Source organism: Somniosus microcephalus, chromosome 20 (assembly GCF_052327205.1).
Source record: "Somniosus microcephalus isolate GS21.2 chromosome 20, FLI_Smic_1.0, whole genome shotgun sequence".
NCBI lineage: Eukaryota > Metazoa > Chordata > Chondrichthyes > Squaliformes > Somniosidae > Somniosus > Somniosus microcephalus.
In genome coordinates, this window is record NC_141006.1 from 79,854,453 (window position 1) to 79,872,526 (window position 18,074).

Consider the following 18,074-nt stretch of genomic DNA (forward strand, 5'->3'; position numbering starts at 1 on the left):
TAAGACTGATATCAATTAAACCAGTTTATTGGCAGTCATTCAATAATTAAAAGCAGCACTTACAACAGCAGAGCATAGTCCAGAATACAGGGTGATCAAACCAGTGTCCTTGGAGAATCGGAGTGATCATCTTGGTGCGTCTTTGCTATCTGACTTGAGTTGCCAATCGATAATTCTCAGCACTCTTTAGCTACTCCACTGCAGTGTCCTTTTGGTCTGAGCTCGCAGGATCCTTTTTATACTGGCCAGTGGGGTGATGTGTATCTTGCCATATATGGATTCTCCTTTTAGTATTAGACACTTATCAGTTGTAGTTATACTATTACATAGGATATACAGCACCAACAGGCTGTGCTGGATTACATTAATCACAGATCTGTTGTTTGCTATGATTATCATCTCCGCTCCTGAGCAATGAACATTCATCATTGTCTGCACTGGCTGCTTCCCCATTGACTGCTACACAAGCTATGCTCCCCAGTGAGTGAGTGAAGCTCATGGAGTTCGGAGAGTTGAGGTGGGGGGGGGGGGAGAAGGGCTTGTAGCTTTGTATGGGTGAGGGAGGCTAAGTACTCGAGGGAGAGAGTGGTGTGAGGGAAGGAGTGAAAAAGGTAAATCTAAACTAGCAAGAGAGGGTGACAGAACGATAAGCCAATCAATTAATCAGCTAATGCTTGCAGCCAATGGGGATTGCAGGAGTGTGTCAGGGCAGCGATTAACAATGTATAATCACAGAAACCCCACAGTGCAGATAGAGGCCATTTCGGCCCATCGAGCCTGCACCGACACATATCCCACCCGATCCCCGTAACCCCATGTGGCCAGATTAGTGAAGGAATGCTTGGTTTGTTAAGGGGAGAAGAATGAACCAGAGAGTATTTTACATGAGAGAGAGAGATTAAAAAGAGCATTACAAAACTGTGGATTTATTATTTTGAAAGATATTTAAAGATGGCATTTTTTGACGAGTTTTTGAAGTTCAATAGATTAATATGGAGGAGACAAATTGAACTGCAATTTCTAGCTAATGCCCGATAAAGGAATGATTGGATGGTACAATGCAAATGTGTTTAATGATGAATTTCTCTCAAAGGAAAGGATTGAGACAGAGTTAAGGAACAGTAGTAGTAAATAAGCTAGCCAAAGCACAAAGCTTTAAATAAAGAGAAGCAGACCACAGTCGGCTATCTTCTACTGCCACACTAAATACCCGGTCTGGGCTGCTCTCAGTCACTAACCAGAGACAGGCCAGGTTAGTATCACCTGGGAACACCAGGTGCAGTAAGCTGGTCAGCAGAACCTGCTAGCTGTTCTAATCTACACGGTGAGGCGGCCTTTCATTTAAAACTGCGAACCTTTAAGTAAAGTCAGCCAGCTGATGCCCACGGCCACGTACCCCAGGCCCGGAGTGCCCGCGGCCCAGAGTGCCCAGGCCCGGAGTGCCCAGGACCGGAGCAGCAGCCGCTTGGTGCGTGATTACTGGCGACAGTTTGACTTTAATTTGGAAAAACTTTGGTGGCGAGATTGGTTTTTGGGTTCATGGGGGGGGGGGGGAAAAGAGAGGAAGGGCCGGGCCCCTCAAAAGGACAATATTTGCAGGTTGAGATTAATCAGGGAAGACAAGTGAGGGAAAAGAGAAGAAAAGGCCCAAGGATTGGAGCCGGGACTCGAGGTTTGGGACGGAGACACGGTGGTGGTGCACGGTGTTAAGGGGATCTAATCCAGACTGTGCACGGAGACTGCAGGACGGAAGCTGCTTTGGCTGCTGACCGAAATTAAACGTCAGGTCAGTGGCCGAGAGGCGATGGGACGATTTCTATTGGGCTTAAAAAGTTAAGATCAGATTCTGGAGGTGCTGCTGCTGCATTCTGAGGAGGTGGCAATCTCATTTTTAAACCTACCAGTTTATAAATAGAGGACAAAGTCCTAATTAAAAAAAAAACCTGGAGCTGTGGGACATTAAAATCTGAAAAATGCTGGGGAAAAACTCAGGCGGCCAGGCAACATCCGTGGAGAGAAATAGTCAATGTTTCGGGTCGCAACCCTTCGTCAAGACTGAAAAAGCAGCTGGCTATGCCTAGGTAAAGTCACCAATTTAATTTCAACTATTGGAACATCGTTAAGACCTGGTGCAGGACTGAGCCTGGGCATCTCCAGCTTTTCCCCAGTGAGACATCATCTCCCCACCAGAAAACCACCTACATCAAAGACTTTAATTTACATCGGAGAGTTGCAGCCCTGCCAACACCCACCCACCATTCCGAGTGGCGACCCTGCCCTTGTGGCCTCCCTCCTTCCCACCCCCTCTCTCGTCTGAGGCACCTCTATCTATTAATTTATTGTCTATTGAGCTAAGGGGAGAAGTGTGCCTTCAATTTTAACAGCTCCCTCTGCCCAAGGAAGAGAACAAATACCACCAAGATCTTAACATCTTCAGGCCTGTGACTTGGGGCGAGTGTAGCCCTTAAAAAAAAACAATTAGGGCGACCCCATCTTCGCCGGTGGCGGGGTCAGTGAGGATGTACGTGGGTGTGGCAGCCACAGCTACTCCCGCTGCCCCGTCACCATTCAAACTTATAACAAAGAAGTATGGGGTAAAGAGCTGCACTCACCCCAACATGACTATTGAGGCGTGTGTTAAAGCCATGGCTGGGGTGGTCGGCCCCTCAGCCATTGTAACCGCCTCAAAGATGTATGGGAAGGCGGTGTTCTCCCTGGGGTTGGAGCGGGTGGTGTCCCTGGCCATTACCAACGTGCTCACTGTGGGCGGGACCTTACTGCCGGTGGATCCTCAAGGCCACCAGGAAAAGGATTGTAATCTGCCACGTCCTGCCCTTTGTTCCTGGTGAGTTCCTCCTCCCCCCCCACCTGTGTCAACTGGGGGAGGCGAGGTCAGGGATTCCGCCCATCCCGCTCGGCTTCCGAGAAGCCAGCCTTTGCCATGTCTTCTCCTTCCGGCGCCAGCTCTTTGTCCAGCTGGCGTGGGAGGAGGACGCAGACGGTGCTTTCAGGGTGCACCACGAGATGACAGCCTACCGCGTCTTCTGGACGGCAGATGGTGCCACACCTGTAAGGAGGTGGGGCATAAGGAAAAACTGCCCTGCCTCTGTGGTGTATGTAACCTGTTCCACCTTAAGAGAACTACCTTAAGAGATGTACTACTTTCTCTTGGCTGCTGTATACTGTAATACCGGTGGTGACCACACCGGTATATAAGTGTTGTGCAAGGATTTGCTGGGCAGTTCAGCCCTGACCTTCGAATAGTAAAGACCTGTTAAAAGTTATTCTTGTCTGTGTCCAGTGATTGATCCTAAACCTAACTGGGACATACAGACTCAACAGTGGCGACGAGTCCGATCTTGCCCTGTGGCAAATTTACATCCAAGGCAGCTTCGTCCTCAAAACGGGCGTCGAGAAGAGGCATCCGCTCTCATCATCCTGCTGAGCACCATCGCATGGGAGGCATCGAGAACCCGGGTTAAAAAGAAAAAGAATTCTGACCACGAAGCCCTCCATCAGCGACAGGCAGTGATCATCCCTTCTACCACGGTGGTGGGTAAGCCGATCAGCGACACGAGCAGAAAGTCGGCCGCGTTGACTGTGGAGTAGGGGAGGGAAAACGGAGGAATAAAGGCGGAGAGCTCGACCACAGCCGGTAGAAAGGGCCGGGCTGCAATCAAGGCCGAGAGGCGCAGCGACTGGGGCAGCTTAAGGCTCGAGAGCCGCGGAGAACTCAAACGCAGCCAGTGTACAGGACCGGGCTGCGAGGCACAGCAGCGTCGGGGAGTGAGAACCGCTGGGGAGGCGAGAACGGCAGCAGCAAGGCAATCGCCATTGCAGCCAGCGGGGGAAGAAGGCAAACGCGGGAATCCGCCATTGTAGTCGGCGGGGAAGAAGACGAGCGCGGGAAAGACCGCCAAGCGCGGGAAGCCGCCATTTTAGTAGGCGGGGGAAGACGACAAGCGCGGGGAGCCGCCATTTTAAAAACAAAAATTTTAAAAACTTGCAAGGATGCCTAAACATGGGAGCATTAATACCTTTGATAGTGATGTCGAAGATTGGACCACGTATGTAGAACGCCTGGAAGTTTATTGTAAAGCAAATAAGGTACCAGATGATGAGAAAGCATTAACCTTATTAAGCTCAATGGGGGCGAAGACATACGGGCTATTGAAGCACCTTCTATCACCAAATAAACCGGCGGATCAGACCTTCGCGAATATTGTTACTGTCCTGAAAAATCATTTAAACCCCACGCCGCTGATGATAGCGGAACAATTTAAATTTTACAGAAGAACGCAGTTGAAAGACGAAAGCAACGCTGAATTTTTAATTGAACTACGTAAGCTATTGAAGTACTGTCAGTTTGGGACAGGGCTAGCAGATGCGCTGAGAGATAAATTTGTGTGTGGATTGTTAAAAGAAGGAACACAAAAGCGACTGCTTGAGGAGAATGATCTTACGCTTGATAAAGCTGTCACTATTGCAGCATCGCAAGAAGCCGCAGCAAGAGGCACTGCGGAAATGCAGCTACGGTCACCGTAACTCTGCACCAATCAAATGGTCTTGAGTACAGTAAAATGTTATCGTTGTGGAAAGATAACGCACGATCAGAACCAGTGCTGGTTCAAAAATCAGGAATGCAGAAAATGTGGCAGGCTTGGTCACATAGCTAAAGTATGCCGGTCAGGAAAGAAGACCAGCAACAAAAAGTCACCGCAGGAAAAGTACAAAAAGGTACACAAGGTGACAGAGAACAGTTCGAACGAACAGAAGTCAGATTCAGACGCCAGCAGTAATGAACTGGGTAGTCTAAGAGTACACAATGTTGGTAAGGAAGCAGACCTCCAAACAATTTGGGTCACACTTCAGATAGCAGGAGTCCAAGTGAAGATGGAATTGGACACTGGATCGGCATTGACGGTCATGAATAAGAAAGATTACAAAAGGTTATTCCCACATATTCCCCTACGGGATACGGAGATTGTATTGAAAACATACATGGGGCAAAGAGTATACCCCATCGGGAAGATAGAGGTAAAGGTGGTCCACAAGGGCAAAGAAAGCCGAGGAATGGATTTATATGTGCTACCTGAGGGAGGTCCACCACTACTGGGACGGGAGTGGATTAGGAAAATAAATATGGACTGGCATTCCTTAAAAGCACTAACGGTAGATTCCGGTACAAAAGATGTCAAACCTAAACGATTGTCCAGAATATTGGACGATGCTAAAGAGGTGTTCCAACAAGGACTGGGAACACAGAGGAATTACGGCAAACATCAAGATTGAAGAACATGCAAACCCGAAATTTTTCAAAGCCAGACCGGTACCTTATGCAATACGACCTGCTGTGGAAGCTGAGCTGGAAGGGCTAGAACATTCAGGAGTACTGTCTAAGGTAGACTGGAGTGAGTGGGCCACGCCCATTGTCCCAGTCATGAAGCGTTCATCGAGCAACAAGCCGGGGGAACCGGGGAAGGTTCGCATCTGTGGTGATTTCAAGATCACTGTTAACCCGGTGCTTCACATGGTGCAGTATCTGCTTCCACGGATTGAGGATATCTTCGCTTCATTGTCTGGCGGGAAACACTTCACTAAGATAGACCTGGCGCAGGCGCACTTACAGATGGAAGTTGAGGAAGAGTCACGCCAGTATCTCACGATCAACACGCATAGAGGCTTGTACCGGTATAATAGACTGGTTTTTGGAGTGGCATCGGCTCCAGCAATTTGGCAGAGGGCCATGGAGCAGGTATTACAGGGAATTCCAGGTACACAATGTTACCTGGACGATATTCTGATTACAGGAGATGATGACGAGGAACACCTTGCAAACTTGGAACTGGTGCTCACCAGATTGAAAGAATATGGTCTTCGAGTTAATCGCCAGAAATGTGAATTCTTTCAGAAGCGGATCTCGTACTGTGGTCATGTCATTGACCAGGAGGGGCTTCATAAGTCTCCTGACAAGATCGAAGCTGTTGTGAAGGCTCCCGCTCTGGATAATGTATCCCAATTGAGGTCGTTTCTAGGGTTGATTAACTATTACCATAAGTTTCTGCCAAATTTGTCCACGGTGCTGCACCCGCTGAACGCTCTCTTGCAGAAGGGAGTACCATGGAAGTGGAGCGAGGACTGTAAGAGGGCCTTTCGCGAAAGCAAGGCATTGATCACCTCAGAGGAAGTGTTGGCTCACTTCAACCCAACGCTGCCTATTCGTTTGGCTTGTGATGCTTCTCCATATGGTATTGGGGCAGTACTCTCACACAAGTTGCCAAATGGCCAGGAGAGGCCAGTTGCGTTCGCATCCAGATCATTGACCTCCGCTGAGCGCAATTATGCTCAGATAGATAGGGAGGCTCTCAGCCTTGTGTGGGGAGTAAAGAAGTTTAATCATTACCTGCAGGGCCAAAAGTTTACGCTTCTGACAGACCACCAGCCGTTGGTATCCATTTTTAACCCTAAGGGTGTTTCGGTGATGACAGCACAGAGGCGCCAGAGATGGTCCCTTTTCCTCGGGGCACATCAATATCAGATAGAATTCAAAGGTACAAAGCAGCATGGTAATGCTGATGGGCTGTCGTGCCTGCCACTACCTACAGAGGAGGAGGCACCGACGGTTGACCCTGTTGAGTTATTTCACTCGACCATCATCGAATGTTTACCAGTCACCAATGCAAGTATTGAAAGAGAAACCAGGAACGACCCGACACTGTCCCGGGTCTACGAAGTGACAGTGAAGGGATGGCCAGCACATGGTGATCCACTGTTACCGGCATTCTCAGCAAGACGAGAACAGCTGTCCGTCTGTCAAGGAACATTGATGTATGGAGCAAGGGTGATTATTCCTCCTAAGTTAAGAGAGAGAGTTCTAAAGGAACTGCATGAAGGTCATCTGGGGGGGGGGAAGTCAAGATGAAAAGCCTTGCTAGGGCTTGTGTGGTGGCCGGGTATCGACCAACAGATAGAGGAGCTGACGAAAAGCTGCTCAGGGTGCCAAAAAGTGCAAAATGCACCTCCGATTGCACCGCTGCATCCATGGGAATGGCCTTCAACCCCATGGCAACGTGTACATATTGACTTTGCTGGTCCTTTCATGGACTCCATGTTTTTAATTGCAGTGGACGCACATTCTAAATGGCCAGAAGTGATTAAGATGACCACCACTACCTCGGAAAAGATGATCGCGGTGTTAAGAACGATATTTGCGAGAAATGGATTGCCAGAACAAATATGTTCAGACAACGGACCGCAGTTCGTGTCAGAAGAATTCCAGGGATTCATGAAGAAGAATGGGGTGAAACATTATACCTCTGCCCCATATCATCCGGCTACAAACGGGTTGGCTGAGAGATTTGTACAAACGTTTAAAAAAGCAATAAAGGCCATGAGTGAAGATCAGATTCCACTACAACACAAGGTGGACAAATTCCTACTGGCATATCAAAACGCCACTCATGCAGTGACAAACCAAAGTCCTGCCATGATGTCCTACAACAGGAGGTTGCGGTCCAGGTTGGACTTGTTAAAACCAAATGTGCGGAGGGAAGTTGAAAACAAACAGTTCCAGCATATAAATAACAAGACCACTCGGAGTTTCGAAATAGGACAACCAGTGTTAGCCCGGGACTATAAAAATGAGAAATGGCAATCTGGAACAATTCAGGCCAGACAAGGACCCCTGATGTACACGGTAGATATTGGTGAAAATGTAATACGGCGTCATGCTGACCAACTGGTAGAATTGAGAACAAGGGTCGAACCCATGGTTACGGCAGAGACAACCGTGAAAGAAGTTAGTGAACCTGAAGCATCTACCTCAGAAGTGAATGTACCTGATGATGATGTCCAATCCATAAGAGACCAACTAGATGAGTCAACCCAGCAACGAGAATCAGAGACCCCTGAAAGGCGTTATTCAACTCGAATCAGGAGGCCTCCTCAGAGACTGAATCTTTGAACTGTTTTGCATGAAGTTGTATATATATATATATATATATATATGTTATTATGTTATGTTAAATGGGGATATAACTGTTAAGCTAAAAAGGGAGGATTGTGGTGTATGTAACCTGTTCCACCTTAAGAGAACTACCTTAAGAGATGTACTACTTTCTCTTGGCTGCTGTAATACTGTAATACCGGTGGTGACCACACCGGTATATAAGTGTTGTGCAAGGATTTGCTGGGCAGTTCAGCCCTGACCTTCGAATAGTAAAGACCTGTTAAAAGTTACTCTTGTTGTCTGTGTCCAGTGATTGATCCTAAACCTAACTGGGACATACAGACTCAACAGCCTCAGTTATCTAGTGCGGCCGAGGCTGGCACCGCCGCCGCTCCTCCCCCAGCTCTTGTCCACGCCTCAAAATCAACACATTTGCTTAGCCTAGTCAAACACTTTTGCCTCGCAGCTTCTTACCAGAGCATTGACAATGGCAAAGAACCAGAGGATTCCTATCACTCTGACCACCATACTGACAGTTGCAAGTATTCCTAAGGCCTCAATGTGGAAGTCCCAATAGCAAAATGACAAACGTCACAACTGCAACATTTGCCATCAGAATTTTTATGTACTTTTTTTTTTTTTTTTTTAAACAGTAAACAGAATTGCACCCAAGTGACTATTTATGCATAATTTTCCTCTTACACGTGCTCCTACATGGTGCCTCCCTTGTGGCTTCAGCAGATGTGGAGGCCCCTTGCTCACTTTGCTGCTGCTCCTGTCTCGACACCTTTGGCAGGCGTCCACAGTCTGCTGCTCCTGTGGCTGTGCAGGGGTTGAGACGTCTATCTGTGCCTGGAGTTCCATCACCGCTGATCTCATGGATGGACCCAGAGGCAGAGGGTCGACATGCTACCGAGCCGAGCTGGCAGAGTCCTGCGCCCTCTGACGAGGACTCTCCACTGCTGTCCCTGTCTCCACAATCTGCTGATGCTCACTTGTGAGCCGAGATACACCAGGTGACAACACTCCTCTATGTCCCGAAGGTCCCATCGAGGTGTGTGTGTCTGCGCTGGTGCTGGGTGCGCAGATTTCTGGTGATGCTGCGCTCTGAGGTTGCAGCTTCCTCTGAGGAGTCTGGCTGCTCAGCCGCCTCTTCCTGGCTAGGGGGGATGGATGCTTGTGATGGCCCTGTGGGGGAGTAAAGGAAAGAGTCAGATGTGATGCCAAGGCTACATGCACATGGACTTATGAGCATCTGCAAAAAGCTATCTGTTAGTGCTTCACCATCATTATCAGTGACTCATGCAATGCCAGAGAGATGGGAAACTTTTCTGTCACCAGCTTGCTGTGTTGCACCCGTCTGTCCGTCCCCCACACGCAAATCATTCTCTATTCCCATAATTTCCAGGACGGCCTCCTCCCAGGGGTCAGGTGGACTATTGAGGCTGTCCCTCCTCCTGTCCTTGCTCACTTTTGTTGTGAGCTCTCTTTTCCTGCAATGAGGGAGATAAATGGAGGTTGAGTGAGAATGAAGGAGTGAGTGCAGAGAATCCATAACATAGATGCTTAGAAGGAGACAAAGATGAAGTGAGGTGGCAAGACCAAGGGCCCTCCCTGTGTGTTGTCAGTTGTTTTCATAGCATCAGAGTGATAGGGAGTGTGAGGGCTGCACAGTCGAATAGTTATGTGAATGTGAGCATAGAGAGAGGGGGAATGGGTAAGGGTGCATGAATGTCAGTGTCAAGTGGGATGTGGAGGAAGAGATTGCTAAAGCAGAGTGCTGGTGAGAGGCAATGGAGATCAGATTGAGGCCCTTAACATCAAGAAAACCAAGGAAATCATTGTGGACTTCAGGAAGTCTAAAGGCGGAAGTCACACCCCCGTCCACATCCATGGGGCTGTGGTGGAAAGGGTGGACAGCTTTAAGTTCCTCGGAGTCCACATCACAGAAGACCTCTCCTGGTCCCTCAATACCTCTTTGGTGAAGGCCCAGCAGCGCCTACATTTCCTAAGGAGGCTGAAGGGATGTAACCTGTCACCCCTGATCCTCTCTAACTTTTACCGCTGCACAATAGAGAGCATCCTGATGAACTGTATCACAGTATGGTATGGCAGCTGTAGCTACTATGACCGGAAAGCCCTGCAGTGGGTAGTCAAAACTGCCCAACGCATTACCGGCACCCAGCTACCGACCATAGAGAACATCTACCAGAAACGCTGTTTACGGAGGTCACTGACCATCATCAAAGACCCTACCCACCCCAGCCACAGTCTGTTCGCCCTCCTGCCATCTGGGAGACGCTATAGATGCATTCGCACCCGAACAACCAGATTTAGGAACAGCTTCTTTCCCAGGGCTGTCATCCTACTGAACTCCACAAATAAACTCTAAAGCCTGCACATCTGCCAATGCACTTTATTATGGTCATGTATTACAAGCCAAATGAATGTTGAATGTTTAAATGTCTTAATCTAAATGTACACTCTCGGGAGCCGCAAGCCTACATTTCGTTGTACTGCACTTGTGCACTAACAATGACAATAAAGTTGATGATTATGATGGGAAATTCATACTCACTTTTCCAGTGCGCTGAAGGTCATGAAATCTTTTCCGGCACTGAATCCAGGTTCGCCATGTGACTCCCAAGGAGTTGACCTCAGCCACCTGCATCCACACAGCCTTAGTCCGCTTGGGACACCTCTTCCTCCTTGAGGAAGGGAAGAGCACCTCCCTGTTGGCCCTAGCCCCATCCACCAATGCCTGCAGTGCCACCTCGTCAAAGAGAGGAGCTGATCTGGGCCTCCCGCTAGTCATGTTTCCTGCAGGTCCCTCACACCAAACGAAGAAAGCTTGGCCGCCTGCAGAAGAAAGGCTTGCTGGAGACTGTAAATGCAGCAGCAAGGACGACATCAGAGGCGACTGTCAGTCAGGAAAAACCCATTTGCCAAGGGTCCCACACATTGCCAATCAATTGGACAATTAAGTTAAAATTGCATCAATCTCCCACATCCATTTAGATTCAGGTGGATAACACAACACCATCCCACACCAGAGTTAAAAACCTGCCCATTGTGTGGTTTCTCACACTCCACTGAATCATGGCCAAATCCTCAGCATTTGAAACATTGAAGAACCACAGCTGGAACATACACCACCTCCACTTCACAGGGACAGAGTAAGTTGAAGCTACTTGCAGCCAATTTCTGGGCCGCTCAGGTTTCCTCAATCACTGGAGAGGCTCCAGTTTGGTTTGTGTTGCAGCTCAGAGTCTGTTGGGCCAGTGAACACAGCACACCTCTACCTCCACTATTGGCATTAATGCCCTTGATTTGTCACACCATTGTTGGCCGTTCATTCTGCTGCTTGGTTGCATTTTGGCAAGCCCCAACTTAACTATCCTTCTCCCGGTCAGGGTTTTAAAAGGTTATTCTTAACCCTGATGACAGCACACAATGAGAATGTCCCTTCAGGGCAGGCAGTACATCTTCACTATGCAAACATTGAGCTTCCAGCTCTGCACCTCCATGGTTATTGTTATCTGAATAGTGTTATCAACAAGTCTAACCTTTGAATAATGACAGGGATTACAGTCCTCCAATAATGGCACTCCTGGAGACTAGGTAAATAGTTGCTGGTTTCCTGCCATTATCCCTCATTTTTACCTTGGCTTCGCTTCTCACTCGTATCAAACATTCCCACAACTCACTTATATTGTAACTGCTTTAGCACCCAGCAGATTCGCCTTTATTTTCTTACTTGTTGTAGCTGGTGTTTTTGCCTTCACCATTGTCCACTAAAATCAGAGAACTGAACTTCATTCCACAAGCGAGAAAACCCTTCAAGCAGGGAACTCAACGTCAGCCATTTTAAACACCAAGGCCTGGAGGTGTGGCAACTTGGTGCTATCCAATTGGTGGATTTAGACCAATCAGGGAGCAGCCTTTCTTGCACCAATTAGTCCTCCAACCTGGAAAATGTGAAATGGGCTGACGTCTATTCTCAATGTGTCAATAAAGGGTTTTTTAAATCCAGGACCCATCCTTAGTTTTCAAGCTTTGCTGAAAGGGATGAAGACTGAGCAGATAGGAAGTGTTTGTTTTTTTTGTGACTGGGTTCCTGGCTGTTTTTCTGTGTATCCAGTGGTCTTGGAATTTCTGGGGATAGGTTATCGACCAATATTTACTACAAGCCCACTGACTCCCACAGCTATCTGGACTACACTTCCTCCCACCCCGCTTCCTGTAAGGACTCTATTCCATTCTCCCAGTTTCTCCGCCTCCGCCGTATCTGCTCCGATGACGCCACCTTCCACACCAGTGCTTCAGACATGTCTTCCTTTTTCCGCAACCGAGGATTCCCCTCTACTGTGGTTGACACTGCCCTCGACCGTGTCAGTTCTATCTCCCGCACTTCTGCCCTCACCCCTGCCCCTCCCTCCCGGAACCACGATAGGGTTCCCCTTGTCCTCACCTTTCACCCCACCAGCCTCCACATTCAATGGATCATCCTCCGGCATTTCCGCTACCTCCAAAGTGATCCCACCACCAAACGTATCTTCCCCTCCCCTCCCCTTTCAGCATTCCGCAGGGACCGCTCCCTCCGAGACACCCTAGTCCACTCCTCTATCACCCCAAACAGCCCTTCCTCTTCGCCTGGCACCTTCCCGTGCAAGCGGAGGAGATGTAACACCTGCCCCTATACCTTCCCACTGTCCAGGGCCCCAAACACCCCTTCCAGGTGAAACAGCGATTTACTTGTACTTCTTGCAATCTAGTATACTGTATTCGCTGCTCACGATGCGGTCTCCTCTACATTGGGGAGACCAAACGCAGATTGGGTGACCGCTTTGCGGAACACCTCCGTTCAGTCCGTAAGGGTGACCCCGAGCTTCCGGTCGCCTGTCATTTTAATTCACCGCTCCATTCCCACTCGGACCTCACCGTCCTTGGCCTCTTGTATTGTTCCACGGAAGCTCAACGTAAACTCGAGGAACAGCACCTCATCTTCCGATTAGGCAGTCTGCAACCTTCCGGACTCAATATCGAGTTCAACAATTTCAGATCATAAGCTCGGCCCCCATTTCATTTTCTCTTATAATTGTTCCACTCCTTCCCCCCCCCCCCCCCTTTCCTTTTGTTTCTCTCTCACACCTGGCAGCTATCTTTTGCCCTGCCAGTACACTTTACACCTAATCCCAGCCTATTACCATCTCGTCTAGCTTCTAATCTCTTTTACTTCTTTTGTTTCTTTTATTCTTTTGTCCGATCGCAGCCCTGCCTCCGATCTAGTTTCTTTTCTTTCCAGTTTTGAAGAAGGGTCCAACCCGAAACGTCAACTCAAATTTCTCTCCACGGATGTTGCCTGATCTGCTGAGTTTTTCCAGCATTTTCTGTTGTTATTTTGGAATTTTAATGTTTGGTTGCCTCACTTTGCATCTGTTAATCTGGCTTTTTGTGTGGGGGTTGGGGGTGTGGGGTGGACTCTCTTGTGTATACAGGCAGTCTCACTGTTTGTGTATGGGGATTTGAATTTTGTATGGCGGGGGGAGGGTGCTGGATTTTCTGTGTACCCTTTTGATGGGGTGTTTAAACAAATTGACTGTAAATTAATAAAACTTTAAATAAAACTTAACAAATTAAATTAAAATTTGATTGTCTGGGTTGATAATGCACTCCGGTGGATTTTCTGTGTATGGAGTTAAACTTTCACATAATGTGATCGACTCTCTGCTTTGCATACGTCCATCTGCCTCTCCCCAAGCCCACACAGTTGGACCTCCCTTGTTTAGGATAATTGTTGATGAATTTGGAAACCTATTAGCTCATTTAATTTGTCATTCTTCTCCCTCCACATTAGATTAAAGGAAAGCTCGGCAACTGCTATAATTAGAATAGGTAGATGATGTGATTCTATCAAACCAGCGCTAACAATGGTAGGTTTTTGAGAAGCTGATCTAGTTTCTTGGAGGCTCCCGTTTAGTTGCAGAGATTGGGATTGATGTCGAGATGAACTAGTGACCCTTGGTAAAATCACCAGCTGGGCTAATGCAATTTAACAACCCCAATCAATCGGTCAGGCATCACTTGAAGTTTTTTGTGTGTGCCATTCAATTAACGGACTCATTAAATAGCAATGAAGCAAAGCAAGCAGCAATTATTCCAAAGTTCATCACCACATGCTAGGAAATTCCTGAGAGTTTTGGAAGAGCCTGCAATTGTGCAAATGCATGTTTAAAAACAAATCATCCTTTTCCCCCCCCAAAGGCATTGCCTCTTGTATTGAGCTATATAGATAAGAAGGCCCCAGTTTGGTCTGGGTTGAGTTATTGGGTCTTGGGGCAGTGGTTGGGGTGCGACCCTTGACTTAAAATCACCACATTGATTCTAGCAAGGGCTAATGCAAGTTAACAGCTGGCTGGCTTACATTTAGTAATTGGAAATGGAGCTGCTACACAATGGTTATAAATATCACTAATGTTACATTTTGTAATTTTCTTTACTCCTGAAAGAGTCGAATCCTGCTGGGGAGCAGTTCCGTGGACACCTATAAGCCCACTGATACCACGTCAAGTGGCCATTCTTCATGCAGTGGGTGAGATGGTGAATGGCCATTCCACCATTAGGGACCTCCCCGAACATCCACAAATGTAGCAGCCAGTAACATTCCTTGGATAATGATCAGGAATGGGAACCCTTCTTTACTTTCCCCCGTTGGCTAATGAGACTAATTCTAGCTCCTACCATGGCTAAGAGCTAAACTCAACAAAGACTGCCCGTTAAACCTGGGACCTTTGTAATCTGGTTGGTTGATTTATACACTGAGCAGTGCCTTTACTGGCTGAGTCACCAGGGGAGTCAGTTACTTTATAAGCTTCCTTTTGTGTTTTTGTTATATATTTGAGTTGAGTTCAATTGTTACCCCTGTATCCATAAGTGAGCACAAAAATAAAAAAATAAAAATCAATCTTGGGCTGTGGGCGTCGTTGGCAAAGCTGCAATTTATTGCAACCTCGAGTTGCCCTTGAGATAGTGGTGGTGGGCACAACAGACGCTATGACTGGCACTATAATAGACCTGTGGTTTGGGTTTTACTGTGCTTTTTAAAAACAAGTTGTTTGCTATCTGGTCCTTTATCACTTATCTGTAGCTTAACTTCAGTATTAGAAATGGCACTGTTTAGTTAATGTGCTAAAACGATTATTGAAGTAGCATGTGAGTTATGTTCATTATAATCTCTACCTGCCTTGGCTTGGCTATCCAATCACTACAGCTGTCAGGTGTACAAGCAGCTTGGGGTAAGATAGTCTGGTTATAGTTAACTAACTCTTACAAAAGAAAGAAAGACTTGCATTTATATAGCACCTTTCACGACCACCGGATGTCTCAAAGCACTTTACAGCCAATGAAGTACTTTTGGAGTGTTGTCATGTGGCAGCCAATTTGCGCACAGCAAGCTCCCACAAACAGCAATGTGATAATGACCAGAAAATCTGTTTGTTCTGTTGGTTGAGGATTAAATATTGGCCTCAGGACACCGGGGAGAACTCCCCTGCTCTTCTTCGAAATAGTGCCATGGGATCTTTTACATCTACCTAAGAGCAGATGGGGCCTCGGTTTAACATCACCTCCGACAGTGCGGCACTCCCCTGGAGTGTCAGCTAAGCTTTTTGTGCTCAAGTCTCTGGAGTGGGACTTGAACCCACAACCTTCTGACTCCAAGGCGAGGGTGCTGCCCACTGAGCCACGGCTGACACCTAATGAGATGAAACTTCAGAATAAAGTGATTGAAACCTATTGCCTTAACTAGTCTGTTCTTGTACTACAATGGCATAGTGATGAGACTATCACACCCACCCCTTCCTGTACAATGTGCTAGCACGTAAATGGGTTCAGACAGGTAAGAAACACACTTGCGTTTACAATAGTTCTTCACCGCTTTGGACATCTCAAAGCACGATGCAACAAATGAATTAAATTAAGGTTACTGTTGTGTCTTAAATTTGAATTGACTCCACAGTCTTTTGGGGGAGTGAGTTCCAGATTTCCACAACCCTTAAAGTGCGATAGCAAAATACTGCAGATGCTGGAAATCCGAAATAACAACAGAAAATGCTAGAAAAACTCAGCAGGCCAGGCAACATCTGTGGAGAGAGAAATAGAGTCAACGTTTCAGGTGAACCCTTTGTCAAGACTAAAGAAGCACAGGAAATGAAATAGATTAAAAGGCCAGGCTGGGAGAGAACAAAAGAGAAGAGACATTAATTAATTAAGAGGTATTCAAAACGAGACGAGATGGTGATAGGACTAGTGGAGACAAAAGACGGCTCTAGATTAGGTGTGAAATGCGCTGGCAGAATGGGAGACAGCTGCCATGTGGGAGAGAGAAAAAAGAAAGGGGGGGGGAAAGGGCCAAAACAAAGGTGTGGATAAAAAATATAAGTAAAAATGTAATGTGGGCCGAAGTTATGATCTGAAATTGTTGAACTCGATATTGAGTCCGGAAGGCTGTAAAGTGCCTAATCGGAAGATGCTCCCTTAAAGTGCTTCCTGATTTAACTCCTAAATGGCCAAACTCCAATTTTAAGATTCTGCCCCCTTGTTCTGGAATCTAGAACTGATCTGACACCTGGCTCAGTTTCTCAGCAAATTTATCAGCATGGCCATTCGGAGAGCTTCAAAATAATATTTTAATATTGTCTCTTTTTTTAAGCAAGATTTCCCATGTTTCTGACCAGCATGCACATTTAACGGTTTGGGTGCAGGAACATAATTTGAATTCAAAGACCGTTTAATTCAAACCTGGCTCACGTTTCCTCATTGATTTAAAAAAATAAAATCTATTTAAATTGTGACATTTAATTTGATTCCATCGTCTCACTTATTATAAATTATAATTACGTTTCAGTTCCATCTGGTCTGGTGTACTCTCACCTTTCACTGAATCTATTATATTTTATCAATCCTTTTAATAAAGGCTAATTCGGATTTTAATTCAGCAGGTGTTTTCTTCAGATATTCGATGTAAATGTGTTCAGGACTATGTTTATCTTGGCGCTAACCTTGTATGTAAATTGATTCAATAAAGCAAACATTCATGCATTATTTTCCTACTTGACCTACTGCAAGCCATCCTTCACATCTCCATGATCTCTTGTGAGGCAGACAGATGGGACGCACGTTCCTTGTGATATCCAACGCTCGATGGAGTGGGGCCACTGCTCAGGAATCGAGAGGGTGAGGGTGAACTCTGGCTGTGCCAAGGGATGCTGAGGTCAATTGCAATATCTATCACAACTCATATTTGTGAAGATTATTGCAGACGTTCCAGACGTTCCAATCATTTCTTTGGCCAACAATTGGTAAAACATTGCAACAGGTTCAGAGTTATAGCTTAACTCGAGCCAAACTTCTCCATCACCATCCCTGGGTATGTTCTGTCCCACCGGCAGGACAGACCCACCAGGGGTGGTGGCACAGTGGTATACAGTCGGGAGGGAGTCCTCAACATTGACTGTGGACCCCATGAAGTCTGATGGGCAAGGAAATCTGCTGATTACTACCTACCTCCCTCCCTCAGCTGATGAATCAGTACTCCACCACTTGGAAGAAGCACTGAGAGTAACGAGGGCACAGAATGTACTCTGGGTGGGGACTTCAATGTCCATCACCAAGAGTGGCTCGGTAGCACCACTACTGACCTGAGCTGGCCGAGTCCTGAAAGACATAACTGTCAGTCTGGGCCTGCGACAGGTGGTGAGAGAACCAACACGAGGGAAAAACCTACTTGACCTCATCCTCACCAATCTACCTGTCGCAGATGCATCTGCCCATGACAGGATTGGTAGCAGTGACCACCGCCCAGTCATTGTGGAGACGAAGTCCCATCTTCACACTGAGGACACCCTCCACCGTGTTGTGTGGCACTACCACCATGCTAAACGGGATAGATTCAGAACAGATCTAGCAGCTCAAAACTGGGCATCCATGAGGCACTGTGGACATCAGCAGCAGGAGAATTGTATTCCACCACAATCTGTGACCTCATGGCCCGGCATATCCCTCACTCTACCATTACCATCAAGCCAGGGGACCAACCCTGGTTCAAATAGGAGTGTAGAAGAGCAAA